The 12,579-nt window shown below is 48.2% G+C and overlaps 1 protein-coding gene across 1 annotated transcript in view; it reads left to right on the forward strand.

Annotated features, from left to right (window-relative positions):
- Window positions 1–12,579, forward strand: part of WWOX (WW domain containing oxidoreductase) — a 974,945-nt gene that overhangs the window by 698,646 nt on the left and 263,720 nt on the right. The window lies entirely within an intron of this gene.

The raw sequence follows: 12,579 nt of genomic DNA on the forward strand, positions 1-12,579 counted from the left end.
AGCAGTGGGAGGTAATGATATGGTCAACCTCACTGGTTTGTCTGAGGATCCAAAGAAATGTGGAAGGAGCTTAAACACATCACCTGGCAGGTTGTTATTAGCCAACAATTTCTGAAAAATTCCTAAGCCAATAAGTACGTCTTGCTGTCGTATGCACTGATTTAACCAACAGACCACCTGCACATCTATGGTGCTGCTGTTTTCAGGGTAGCCCAGGTATGGTGTGGTAAAGAGAACACATCCCTGAACCTAGTTTAATCCCGACCCACCCCCCTACCTTATTATTCACTGTGAGAGCTTATTTTCTTTAACTGCGAGATGAGCTTGAGAGTAACAAGGATGCCGAAGATTTGGGATGATCGTAATGACAGGAGTAATAAAAATTGTAATCATGGTAGCATTGACCATGCTGTGCCTTGGGTTCCTGTGATGTGCCAGGTACTGAGCGTGTTCCATTTAGTTCTCGGAGCTCTGTGGAGCTCTTGTCATTCCCAATTGACAAAGGGGGGAAGGGACAAAGCAGATGAGTCATTTTCTGCAGGTTACACAGCCTAAGGAGTGGAGATTCCCTGCGCCTACAGGTAGTGGAAACCTCAAAGCTATAACCATTCCATCAACAACACCTTCATCTTCTTATCAACGTTGCCTCTTTCCTGAAAGTAGGGGCCTCCACTGATGTTAGCAAACCAGGAAAACCCTTCTGAAAAAAAAAAAAAAAAAAAAAGCTGTTACCACAGGGCGCTGGGTGGCTCAGTTGGTTAAGGGTCAGGCTTCAGCTCAGGTCATGATCTCACGCTTCGTTGGTTCCAGCCCCTCGTCAGGCTGTGTGCTGACAGCTCGGAGCCTGGAGCCTGCTTGGGATTCTGTGTCTCTCTCTCTCTCTGCCCCTCCCCCACTTGTGCAGTGTTTCTCTGTCTCTCAAAAATGAATAAACATTAAAAAAAAAAAAAAAAAAAAAAACCTGTCACCAAACTAGCAACGCACACAAAGTCAAACACTGGTGTTAGGGCTTTTCTTTAAAGCAAAAGTTGCCACTTCTAGGTGCTTTGAGGTCATCGCTTCGATGACCTTATAAATGCTTTCTCTGGGTGGGGGAGTCGCTAAAAATGTGAATACTTCCTTTGCCACGTGCAGCTTGCACTCCAGGTGTCTGTGCTATGATTACAGACTGTATCTTTGTCACCCAGACTGGGGCCTTTTTAAGAGGGGGCAGGGGCACCTGGGTGGCTCAGTCTTATTTCAGCTCAGGTTGTGATCTCATCATTCATGGGTTCAAGCCCCGCATCAGTCCTGCACCGACAGTGTGCCACCTGCTTGGGGGTTCTCTCTCTTCCTTTCTCTCCTCTCTCTCTGTCCCTCTCCCTCTCTAAATAAATAAATAAATAAATAAATAAATAAATAAGAGGCAGGTAATTACTGGGACTGTAGGCATAATCATTTTAACTGTGACCCATCCTACTTTCTAAAATTTTAGGGTCTTGGGGCACCTGGGTGGCTCAGTCCATTAGTGTCTGACTTTGGCTCAGGTCACGATCTCTCAGTTCATGGGTTCAAGCCCCATGTCGAGATCTGTGCTGACAGCTCAGGGCCTGCAGCCTGCTTCAGTTTCTGTGTCTCCTTCTGTCTCTGTCCCTCCCTTGCTCATTCTCTCTCTCTCTCTCTCTCTCTCTCAAAAATAAAAAAACATTAAAAGAATTTTTTTTTAAATAAATAAATAAAATAAAATTCTAGGGTCTTTGCTTCTGGGCTTTTTGTCAATCTTTGGTCCTACTCCAGTAAATCCTTCTCAGGTGAGTGGCTGGGGGGGAGAAGGGGGAAGTGTGGGGGAGAGCTGGAAGGAAATAACCATCTTTTTCTCTAGAAAAAAATCACACCTCTTTCCTGCTTCATGCTCCCCTTGGTTCTCTGCATCGTGTATCTTTATATTCTACCCCTACGTCCCAATGGAGTACCCCACCCTAGAGTGCCATTATAACCGCAAAGGATAAAATATATTGTCATTCTCTGTTGCTTTTCACCAGAACTGTGAATCCCTGAGACTTGTTTCTTTGGGGTCAACTAGCAATATTGTGGATCGAGATCTTCATGACCCTAGCCTTGGACTAACCCTAGGTGGTGGGTTGTACCTCTGGTCACCCAACTGCTGCCCTTGGCATGAGGCTGTTGGCAGGCCCCAGGAGAGAAGAAGGACTGATTGCTTGCTAATTTCACTTGCGTGTTGGGTCTACATATATTTGCTTCCAACTTGAAGAAAACCTGAGACGGGAAGATTCTGATCTAAAAGAAAGAAGGAAGGAAAGAAAGGAAGGGAAGGGAAAGGGAAACGGAAACGGAAACGGAAAGGGAAAGGGAAAGGGAAGAAGAAATGTCAAGTAAATGGCTGTTGATGGACCCCTGAAAGAATTGTTCCATTCATAAGAAGGGTGGAGTAGGAGCTTAAAGATGTAAGCCACCTAGATGCACATATAGTATCCTATATTTGTGAAATTCAATTTAAAAAAAAAAAAGGATTTATTAAGAACATAATCCAAGGAGCTCTCAATGTCAAATGTTAGTTGTACAGGGGAGAAAAAATGTTTTCCCCAACCTTCTTGGGGTCCCTGGCCGGGTCTGAAAATGAAAAAGATAGGTCAATAAGAGAAAAGCCTATAGATTCTCATTTAATAGAAGTTTTGCATGAGATGGGAGCCTTCATAAGGAAGTGAAGGCCGGAAGCAACATTGAGACCTGAATATTTTCGTGGTAGGTTTGAGGAAGAGTGGACAGACATGGCAGGAATATGACTGGCTGAGAAGTGGCCTGTTTTTTTGTTTTTTGTTTTGTTGTTGTTGTTATTGTTGTTGTTTGATTCTTTGTCTTCAGAGAGAAGGCTGTTCCTTTCCTCTGGGTTTAGGTAAGGCACTTATCACATGAAAGTTTTATGACCTGTTTCCGGGGAGAAGGGCAAGAAAACATGAGGGTAACTTCCCTGTTCCTGCCATTTTATCAGACTCCTTCAGCTTAAACATTTAATATTCCAAGATGTCATATTTTGGGGTAACTGGTCCTTAACTCCATTGGTTGCATCAAACACACCTCCACCCAAATTGCCAGAACTTGGCCCAAGTTCTTAGTGTTAGAGTGTCCCCAACTCAGCCATCCCACACTCCTCCTCCCTTACCTTAGTTAACCAAGGATCAGAGATCCAGAAAGGAAAAAATAGCTTTGTACTAGGAACTTAGTAGTGATTCAATAAATGTCTCTGGGATGGGAAGGTGGATGGATGGATGGATGGATGGGTGGATGGGTGGACAGACAGACGAATGAATGACCCAGGCTACGCTATTTCTGTCTTCTTGGTTACAGGCCTTGGGCAAGCTCAGGAGTCTGAGGGGAATCCCACATAACTCCTATAAACCAAGGATTCCTCTGCAAAGTTTCAACCATTTAGGGAGAGCTAGGGTAACAGCAAACCACCTTTGGGGTGAATTACGTCCCAGGGCCTTTTGGAACAGAACCATTTTGTCCCCCCACAAGGGAGGAGTAGGAGGAATGGCAAAATTTAGCTTCAGAAGAAAGCTTCTTGGCCTTGAAGGAGATGACTTTGTTACTACTGTGTAAGCCCAGCAGGAAGGACTCTTTGATGTGTAAATGTGACCTGATAAGGACTTCCTCTAATCCCCCCACCCCTGGCAGGAATTCTCTCCCAGGGAGGCCTCCCGGCCCCTCCCATCCAGAGCCCTGCCCTGGGCTATCTGCCTGCTTGGCACCCCATCAGCTATCCTCTGTAGAATCAGGCCCTGATTGCAATGTGGTCGGGGCTTCTGAAGAGAGACAGAATACATACACATCTTCCAGGAGGTGAGGGAAGGCGGGAGGGAAGACAGAACTTTCCTTTGGCCCCAGGTCTGTCAAGACTTGGGAAGAACCTGATTCTCTTTGTGTGAGTGAGCCTCCTTCAACCTCCCCAAATTCCCGTAGCTCTGCGGGGACAAGGTCTCCTGACCTTTCATTACCTTTATTACCCAAGGTGTTCTTTTCATTTGCGCAAACCCAGCACCAAGAGAGACCAGGAATAATATGATAATATGTCAAATTCCCTGATTCCACAGCGATGTCATTTGTGTGTGTGTGTGTGTGTGTGTGTGTGTGTGTGTGTGTGTGTGTTGTGCATGTGTGAATAAAAAAGGAAAGGAGCACACAAAGGAGCCATTGGCAGGTGGTGAGGAGTGCTGTTTAGGAAATAAAATTGCACAGTAAGTGGCATGAGGGGTGTTACTTTTATTTTATTTTATTTTATTTTATTTTATTTTATTTTATTTTATTTTATTTTATTAAGTTATTTGTTTATTTTGAGAGAGAGAGAGAGTGAGCACAAGTGGGGGAGGGGCAGAGAGAGAGGGAGAGAGAGAGAGAGAGAGAGAGAGAGAGAGAGAGAGAGAGAAAATCCCAAGCGGGGTCTACACCCTCAGTGTAGACAGAGCCCGATGCGGGGCTCGAACCCACGAAACGCGATGGAACCCACGAACTGCAAGATCATGACCTGAGCCGAAGCCAAGAGTTGGACGCTTAACCAACTGGGCCACCCAGGTGCTCAGGGGAGGGGGATGGCTTTAGATGGGTCTCCAGGGCCTCTCTGAGGAGGTCCCATTTAACCAGGGCTGGGGCTGAAATGGAGCCAGTCCAAGGGAGACCAGAGAAAACCAGCCCCTGAAGGAAGGGAGGGCAGCAGCTGGCAAGACCCATGGCAGGGCAGGGGGTGCTGTGTTTAGTGACTGCAGGAGACTGTGAACCTGACCCTGTGAGTAGATGAGAAACAGGAGGGGGCTGGGAGCCACAGTTCATGCACAGCTCTGCAGGCCTTGGGAAGGGATGTGGAGCTCTTTACCAGCGTTTGGTCATTTGGACCAAGCCCTGGCATGCTAACCCTGTGGATCACTGTGGTCCAAACTGCAGGGCAACCAGGCTTTTTATCATCCCCAGTTCCCCAGAGCTCAAATTACTATGAAGGCCCAATGTGGCAGTTGTGCTGTTTCAAAGACAGCACGCACCCTTTTGAATCCCTTTGTCCCTCATGGTTACTCTGCATGGCCCCCAATGAGAGATGAGCACATCGTACGAGCGGAGATGCCCAGGGGGGGAAACATGGAAAATCTAGCTACCCTTTGGTAAGAGTGGCCTTCGAGCCTCGTGTGTTCTCTGTTCAGCTGTTAAGATTGTTATTAAACTTTATGGACCATAAACCCCACGGCAACAAGGAGAGTGAACATCCATGCTATTACAAGAGTGTCAAAACAGGAGCCATATTTCATGGCCTGAAAGGTACGCACGGTTGGCCTCTTGCGAGCCCAGAGTGCCTTCTGGCTGGGTTTAACCCTCAGCCTGTCTTCTGCCTCTCAGTGAAACAGTTTGGTACAGAGGCTTGCAAGAAACGATATTCCTCTTCGATGCAGTTCCCTTGTCGCAATGGATGCAGAGGGTCCAGTTCCTGGGGTTGTGGAAGACGTTCTCCTCCTCTCCTTCTTGGGGATGACGTTCCTCCACTGTTTTAGAGCCAGGTGTAGACAGGCCCCTTGCTTTGGCCGGGAAAGCATGTCACAAGTGTCAGTTTTAAAAGCCAGGATGCGGTGCCCCACTATTTCCGCGAACAGTATTGACCGTGGAGTCAGTCACATGATGAGATGGACCCTCCATCTTTGGGGTCCCTGAGTGACTGAGATGGCCCGAGCCCCCCGCCAGCCTGTTCCGGGTTGGCAGTCTGAGTAAGAATTGAGCTTTTCTGCTGCGTTCAGCCCCTGAGCTATGGAAACTGTTCCTTACCGCAACAGAACCCCATCCATCCCGACTGGAACAGGGCTTCAGGTTGGTACCGTGTAGTGAGGCCTTTCGGTTTCAGAGCAAAAAGTGATGATTTTCCTTCAAGTAGAGCGCTTTACCCATTACGGCTACCTTTTCTTTTTCTTGATAGCCTGGGTTCAGCCACCCCTGCCTTTTGTGAGAGTGGAAAAAGTGCCGGAAAAGACAATGGTTAAGAGACAGAGGTAGGAGGGATAGGCAGTGCAATGAGACGGGACTCTGGGAAACGCCTCCCCCCAACTGCGGTGTCGTGAGAAGTCGTGCAGCCTGCGTTGTTCTTCACTCATTGTGTGCAGGAGTCCCCGGGATGATGCTTGTTATAAATGCGGACGGTCAGCCCCTACTTCCAGGGATTCCGAGCCAGCAAACAGAAAGGGGAGGGGCACCTGGGCGGCTCAGCCGGTTAAGTGTCTGACTCTCGATATCGGCTCAGGTCAGGAGCTCATGGTTCATGTGATCGATCCCGGAGTTGGGCTCTGCACTGGCAATGCAGAGCCTGCTTGGGACTCTCTCTCTTTCTCTCTCCCTCTCTGTCTCTGTCTCTGTCTCTCTCTCTCTCTCTCTCTCTCTGTCTCTCTCTCTCTCTCTGTCTCTCTCTGTCTCTCTCTCTCTCTCTCTCTCTCTCTCTGGCCCTCCCCCACCTCATGCACGTGCACTCTCTCTCAAAATAAATAAGATAAACGTTAAAAAAAAGGTACGGTGGTGGGGGGGGACCTAGAAGCCCAAATTAGGTTCAGGCTCCCCAGATTGGGCTGTGGACCTTTCCCTATAAAATCCTGCGCAGAGTACTCAAGTCTGCTGGCTTCTCGAGCCAAATCAATGTGTATGTTGAATCCATTTATGGTCTTTATCAGTTGTGTTGCTGTGGACCAGGTTTTCAGTGGCTCTGAGCTCTGTTTCCTCGTCTGTGACGTGCGGATGTACAAGTATGGATTGCTGGAACATAGCCCACGGTCAGCATTAGCTCTTACTTCTCTAAACCGAGCAGAGCGCCCAAATCGTTTTTAATCTTTTTGCCATCAGTCACAGTGGCGATAACGGGGATACTCCCTGAAGACTCCCCGTGTGCCAGGCACCGTAGTCTGCGTCTTACATGCACGTTTTTCCTGAATTCGTGCAATAATGCTCTGAGGAGGTGGCCACTGCCATTATCTGCATTTTGCGGGTGGAAAACCTGCGGCTCAGAGATCTTGTCCGGGGTCACCCAGTTTGCTAACTGGGGGGGGGGGGGGGGGGGTAAATCGAGGGCTTTTCTCCTGTACCTTTTCCTGAAACCACTGCCTAAAACCCCCTCAGCTGTGTTGCTGGTGATCGGGACACTGTGGTTTCTCTCCCCTCGCTTGGTGCCTTGTTGGAGAAGCCAACAGCGGGAGCCCATCCCCAGCGCTTTAATTTAGCATGACAGTCCAGGGAAAAACACCTTGTGGAATTTCACTTCTTGTCATTTTATGCCCCCTTTAATTTTCATGTAAGCTCCCCTCCGTAAGAGGCAGTCCCTTCAGCTCTCATAAAAGTTTATGGTCTTTACTTGTGACGAGGAAATGGTAAAATTGATTCCCTAAAACCAACTTCTAGTCCAGTCATGTAATTGGCCAATAAGGGAGGCTGAGAGAGGAGGATGTACCAGGCTCTCCCTTAAGAGGTCAGACCTATTATCATTGGTTAGAGGCTGTATCTTTAAAACACCATCAACTTGGAAAACACTATCCATTAGCAAGAGATCAGAGCGATGAGAAACCTCAAAAGGTCGACCGGTCCATTCTGAGGGCCCCACAAAGAACTCGGCGTCCCAGAAGGACGATTAGCCTTCGAGCTCTGGAACTGTCTGAATGCACAACAGATCTGAGAGTTGTTTTTTTCCTTTAGCGAATTAACCCGTTGGATTTCAGCCCTAGCTTCTGCTTCCCACACCCAGCATCCCACGTTACCTCCTGCCAGAATGGATTTTTGCTTTTGATCATGTAATTGCAGTAGCCAAGGCGGCCTGAGGAGGTCTGAGACCTTGGACTTGGAGGGAGAAAGCTCGCAATTACTCTCCTGCGGGCACAAGCCCTGAGCACATGGGCAAGCCGTTCCCCTGATTCCTGGCACGCGGCTAGACTGCGTTTCCCAAGCTGTCGGGTCTTAGCTGCGGCCACACGGCTGGGTTCTGGCCGGCGACACGTCGGGAGAGGTGATGTGGGCCCTTCCAGGTCTGCCCCGTGAACACCAGCCCCGCACAGAGCTCCTTGCTGTCTCTCCTGCGTGTTTGAAAAGTGAGACAGGTTTACCTTTACATGGTGAAGGTGGTAGGGCCGCGAGGTGAAGAGAGGCCCCTGAGTGACCGCACGGAGCAAAGCCACCCACCGGTCAGGAATATTGCATTTTGGACTTGATGTGAGTAAGATACCTTTTATCACCTCACAGTGGCCCGCGTGACCCTGACTTGCACACGTGCTCATACCGCTGTTTTTGGCAAAGACTTGTGGCCCCATCACAATCACAGATCAAATCGTGGCCAATCAGGGCCACTGATGGCTGCTCAGTGGGAGGAGCGTGAGAGATTGAAACTTGCCAGCCCCAGTTGCAAACGCACTATGAGCCCATCGTTGTGCTGTGGCTACATTGTGTCCCCATGGGGGCCCTCCCTAGCCACTCTGTCCAAAGGAACCAGCCGTGTTTTCTCTTGCGTTTCTTTCCCCGCCCTGCATTTATCACTATTTGGTATCACCCGTTCATCCATCTATCCATCCATTTCATTTACTGCTTATGTACTGTTTTGATTTTCTTCCCCTGGACTGTGAGCCACAGGAAAGCAGAGACCACGTTTGTCTCATCTGCTCTAATGTCTTGAGCACTTAGTGTCTGATATGTAGGAGAAGCTTTACAAATACTCACTAATGAATGAACAAACGAGTGAATGAATGAATGATGGAGTTGCAGCTTGCACCCTTTACTTTTGAGACAGTTTCAGTTTCGTGCAATTTTTTTTTTTCTTTACGTGAGTAACTGAATGAAATGGTTGCTTTATTTAATCAGAACGTATAGGGTACTGACTCAGAGCCAGAAACAGTGGTTAAATGTGCTAGGCATTATGAATATACATGGCCCTGCCTTTGAGCAGCTTTAAGTCTGGCTGCAGTGGAGAGAGACACAGAAGCGGGCGATTCCTGGGTTTTGTGGTGGGTGCTAAGATAATGGCCGATAACAGGAATGTGGAGGATGAGTCCTTCGCCTGGTCTAGAAGTTCAAAGCAGGGGAAGCTGGATGGCCCCTCGCTGGTCTTGAAGCACCTGCATGAAGCAGACAGGGCAGGTCGGTAGAACTTGTATTCTGGGCAGAATGCACAACAGTTGAAACTGCTTCACGTATACGAGGACCTACCGGCAATTTATTTTTATTAGAGCACCAGTTACAGCTCAGGAGTGATAGGCAATGAGGCTAGAGAGATAAATGGGACGTTGGCCCCTTGACGTCTTTGTACCTCGAGGTGGGCAGGGTGGGCTTAAATTGCTCTTCTGATGGACTGGCGGAAGGCAAGAAAGAAACACCAGTGTCCGTGGTGTTGGGACAGGAAGGTGGGACGTTTCACCCGTGATGGCCTCAAATGTATCCGGGAAGTAGGAAGCCAAATATCATCTGGGAACAGGAAGGAGCATGTTGGGTGGGGGGGGGGGGGCAGTCCTGTTTGCGATAGGACTTGCAGGTTGAGCAAGCCGTTGTCAGGTCCTGCCACGTCCCACCTTCGTTAGGTGGCGTCCTAGCCCACGTGGGCTCTCTAACAGAACACGATAGACCGGGTGGCTCGCGAAGAACAGAAATGATCTCTCACACTTCGGAGGCGGAAGTCCTAGATCAGGATGCCAGTCTGGTCGGCTGCGGGCCCTCTTCCAAGGGTCCCAGACTTCTTGCTGTAGCCTCGGAACAGGGGACTAGGGTAGCTCTGTAAGATCTTTTTCATGAGGGCGCTGATCCCCTTCCCGAGGGCTCCGCCCTTGGGGCGTTAGCATTTCAACTTACGTATCTTCTGGGGACCCAGACATTTGAACCAAAGCAGGTGGCATAAGACAGTGTCACCAGTATTTTCATAAGCCTTAACTAGGTCTGCCTGTAATACAGAAAAAAACGGAGGGAGACCGAAACGTGTGCTCTTGCTGTTCTCATCTAAAGAGCGTTCAGAGGCTATCGAGGGCTGTATGATGGGCTCGTGTTTATCCAGGACACCCTCTTTGCTCCTCCATGCTTAGCTGTCCCTTACAGTCCAAAAGGACTGAGCACCAGCCATCCCAAGCGACAGCAAGGAGGAAGGGGACAGAAGGCTGTGTCCTGTCCCCTTAAAGGAGATGTCCCTGGAGGCCCCGGCACTGCTTCCCTCAACAACTCCGTTGCAGCAAGGGAGGCTGAAAACTGGCGTCTCACGGCCACAACCGGTTCTGGCTTTATTGACTCCCGGCAGCCGGAGTAGGGGGCAAAGAAGGCATGCCGCTGATTTGTGGGAGTTCAGCAGCCTGCAGGGCAGAATTGAGAGGTGCTGGTGGGCATCCAGTGTGTTGTCAAATTCTGCTAACCAGACCAAGGGGCCGTGTGCCAGAGGCCGACGATGGAGCAGCAAAAGCATGAGCGGCTGGAATTTAGGATTTTCGGTACAGAGAGGATCTGAGTGCTGCCAGGTTCTGACCTGCCGCCCTGAGAGGGGTGGCCGGGAAACAAGGACGGGGATCTGCAGAGCTGAAGTCAGGGAGGCTAAGGGCTGAGATGTCGGGTGGGTCAACCAGATAATGAAATGACATGACAGACAGAAGACTGAAATTTGAGAAAACTTTTCAGCTACATGAATTCACACGTCAGCAACCGAAGGCAGCAGGTGCAGGTTTCCTGATATTTGCTGCAACCGATGTGTCCAATGGCGATCAAGTGGCGGCTTGGACTCGTGTTACGCTAAAATATTGCCGTCCATTGTTCTTTGTATTCCCTTCCTTACCATTTGGCTTGTAGAGATTGCGAGGGTTCCCTTTGCAGGACCATTCTGGCCACTGAGCAAAGCCACTGGTCTCTACCTTGGCTGGTTGAATTCCCTAAGAGCTAAGTGTCGCGTACCTTCCATTTGAAAACCCCTTTGCAGGAGCTTGGGAGATTTTTTTTTGCCATCTCAATAGCTTAACCGTTGCTCTGTAGGGCATTCATCAGTGTAAATGAACTTAATACGGCTTGATTGCTAGTGATGACTTTGTCTCTCCAAAGATGCTCCCAGATAGAGAAGTCCTACTCGCAGGTCCTGGGCAAACTCCGCCGTGCAGATCAATGCACCAGACGTCACCACGATACTGAGCATTTCAGATTAAAAAACAAAGCAAAACAAAATTACACTGTGATGTGGCTGGTTCCTGTTAGCGAAATTACAGATGATGTGTCATGAATTGACTTGGCCACCGTTTAGGGAAGATGCTCGTCTGTGTTTTCCCTTGACCAGAACAGTTGTCAAAACAATTTCTCCATGAGCGCTCATCTCCTCGTCTGCCTTGATCGAACGTTTGCTCACCGGCATAATTTCAAAAGGGAACTTGTTACCGTTCACGAGTGTATATAACTTTCAACTCTCCCGCTTCCGATTTTTAATCTCTGTCACCCCAGCTTTATAACAAGATGAACACTCCAGGAAGAAAAATGGAAGAGGTCTGAATTTTAATTTGCTATTTCTTCACACACACAAAACACCGTAGGCTCAATCAATGCCCAGAAATGAAGGCCAATAGATAATGATAGCAGGGCCTTGTGTTTCCCACCTATTGTTCCAAGACTCTAATGAGGAAAAGGGAATTTGGGAACACTGTCTCCTCCCAGTGTGCAGACACGATGTTATCATTGTGTTTACAGGGCGGTCAGATTCCCAGCACAGCGTGCTCCCGCACGGATAACCGTCCCATCTTGATAAAACAATGCCCTTCGCTGAATCCTAAACATGCTGCACGAGGAAGACCTTATGCTGACGGCAGGGAGGAAGCGACACGCTAACAAACAAGTTTTCAGGCCAGGAAGTTTTAATCAGTTCTTTCTACTACAGGAGGTATGATGGATGGAGGCCCTGCTTCAGAGGGGTTTCCTCTAGATAAGACAATAATACCATGCTCTCAAGAACCTCGTTCGACAGCAGAAAGCTGTGATTAATTCCCCAAAAGTCAAACATGGGAAGACTGGCAAGATGAGATTATTTGCTGAGTATAATTAGCCAGGATTATCACTGAAAAGAATTTGGGGGAAGGGGTGTGGGATTCTACTCCCAAAGGAAAAAACTTTGTAAAGAAGAATTGTGAATAGGGTATCCTTACAACTCACTGTTGAATCAATCTTGGATTTTTGTTTAAAGTGAAAGTGGACAGTAATAATAATTAGTCCAGAACAAGAGGCATAAATTAGGATCGTCCCAGACCAGTAGGGATGAATGATCACCCTGTGTATAAATAAGAAGGCAACAATATTCGCAGATTTGAAAAGAATCATAGTGGTCATAGTCTGGGACAGACTCTAAGATAAATCTCTGATGGAATCTGGGCAGGTTTGTCCAAATTGTAACAATTCAGAGTCAAGAATAGTCTTCCCTTTTCCACTGGATAGAGTTGCCAGTGCTGGAGACTTTCTACTGCAAGTGAAAGAAAGCTTTGCCCAAACAGGCTTAACTAAATGGAAAATATAGATTGTGACAAGGGGATCAGGTAAAGCTTGATTCAGGAGCTAAATGATCAGCACCTAATTTCCATCTTTTCATCC

This window comes from Panthera leo, chromosome E2 (assembly GCF_018350215.1).
Source record: "Panthera leo isolate Ple1 chromosome E2, P.leo_Ple1_pat1.1, whole genome shotgun sequence".
NCBI classification, from domain to species: Eukaryota; Metazoa; Chordata; class Mammalia; order Carnivora; family Felidae; genus Panthera; species Panthera leo.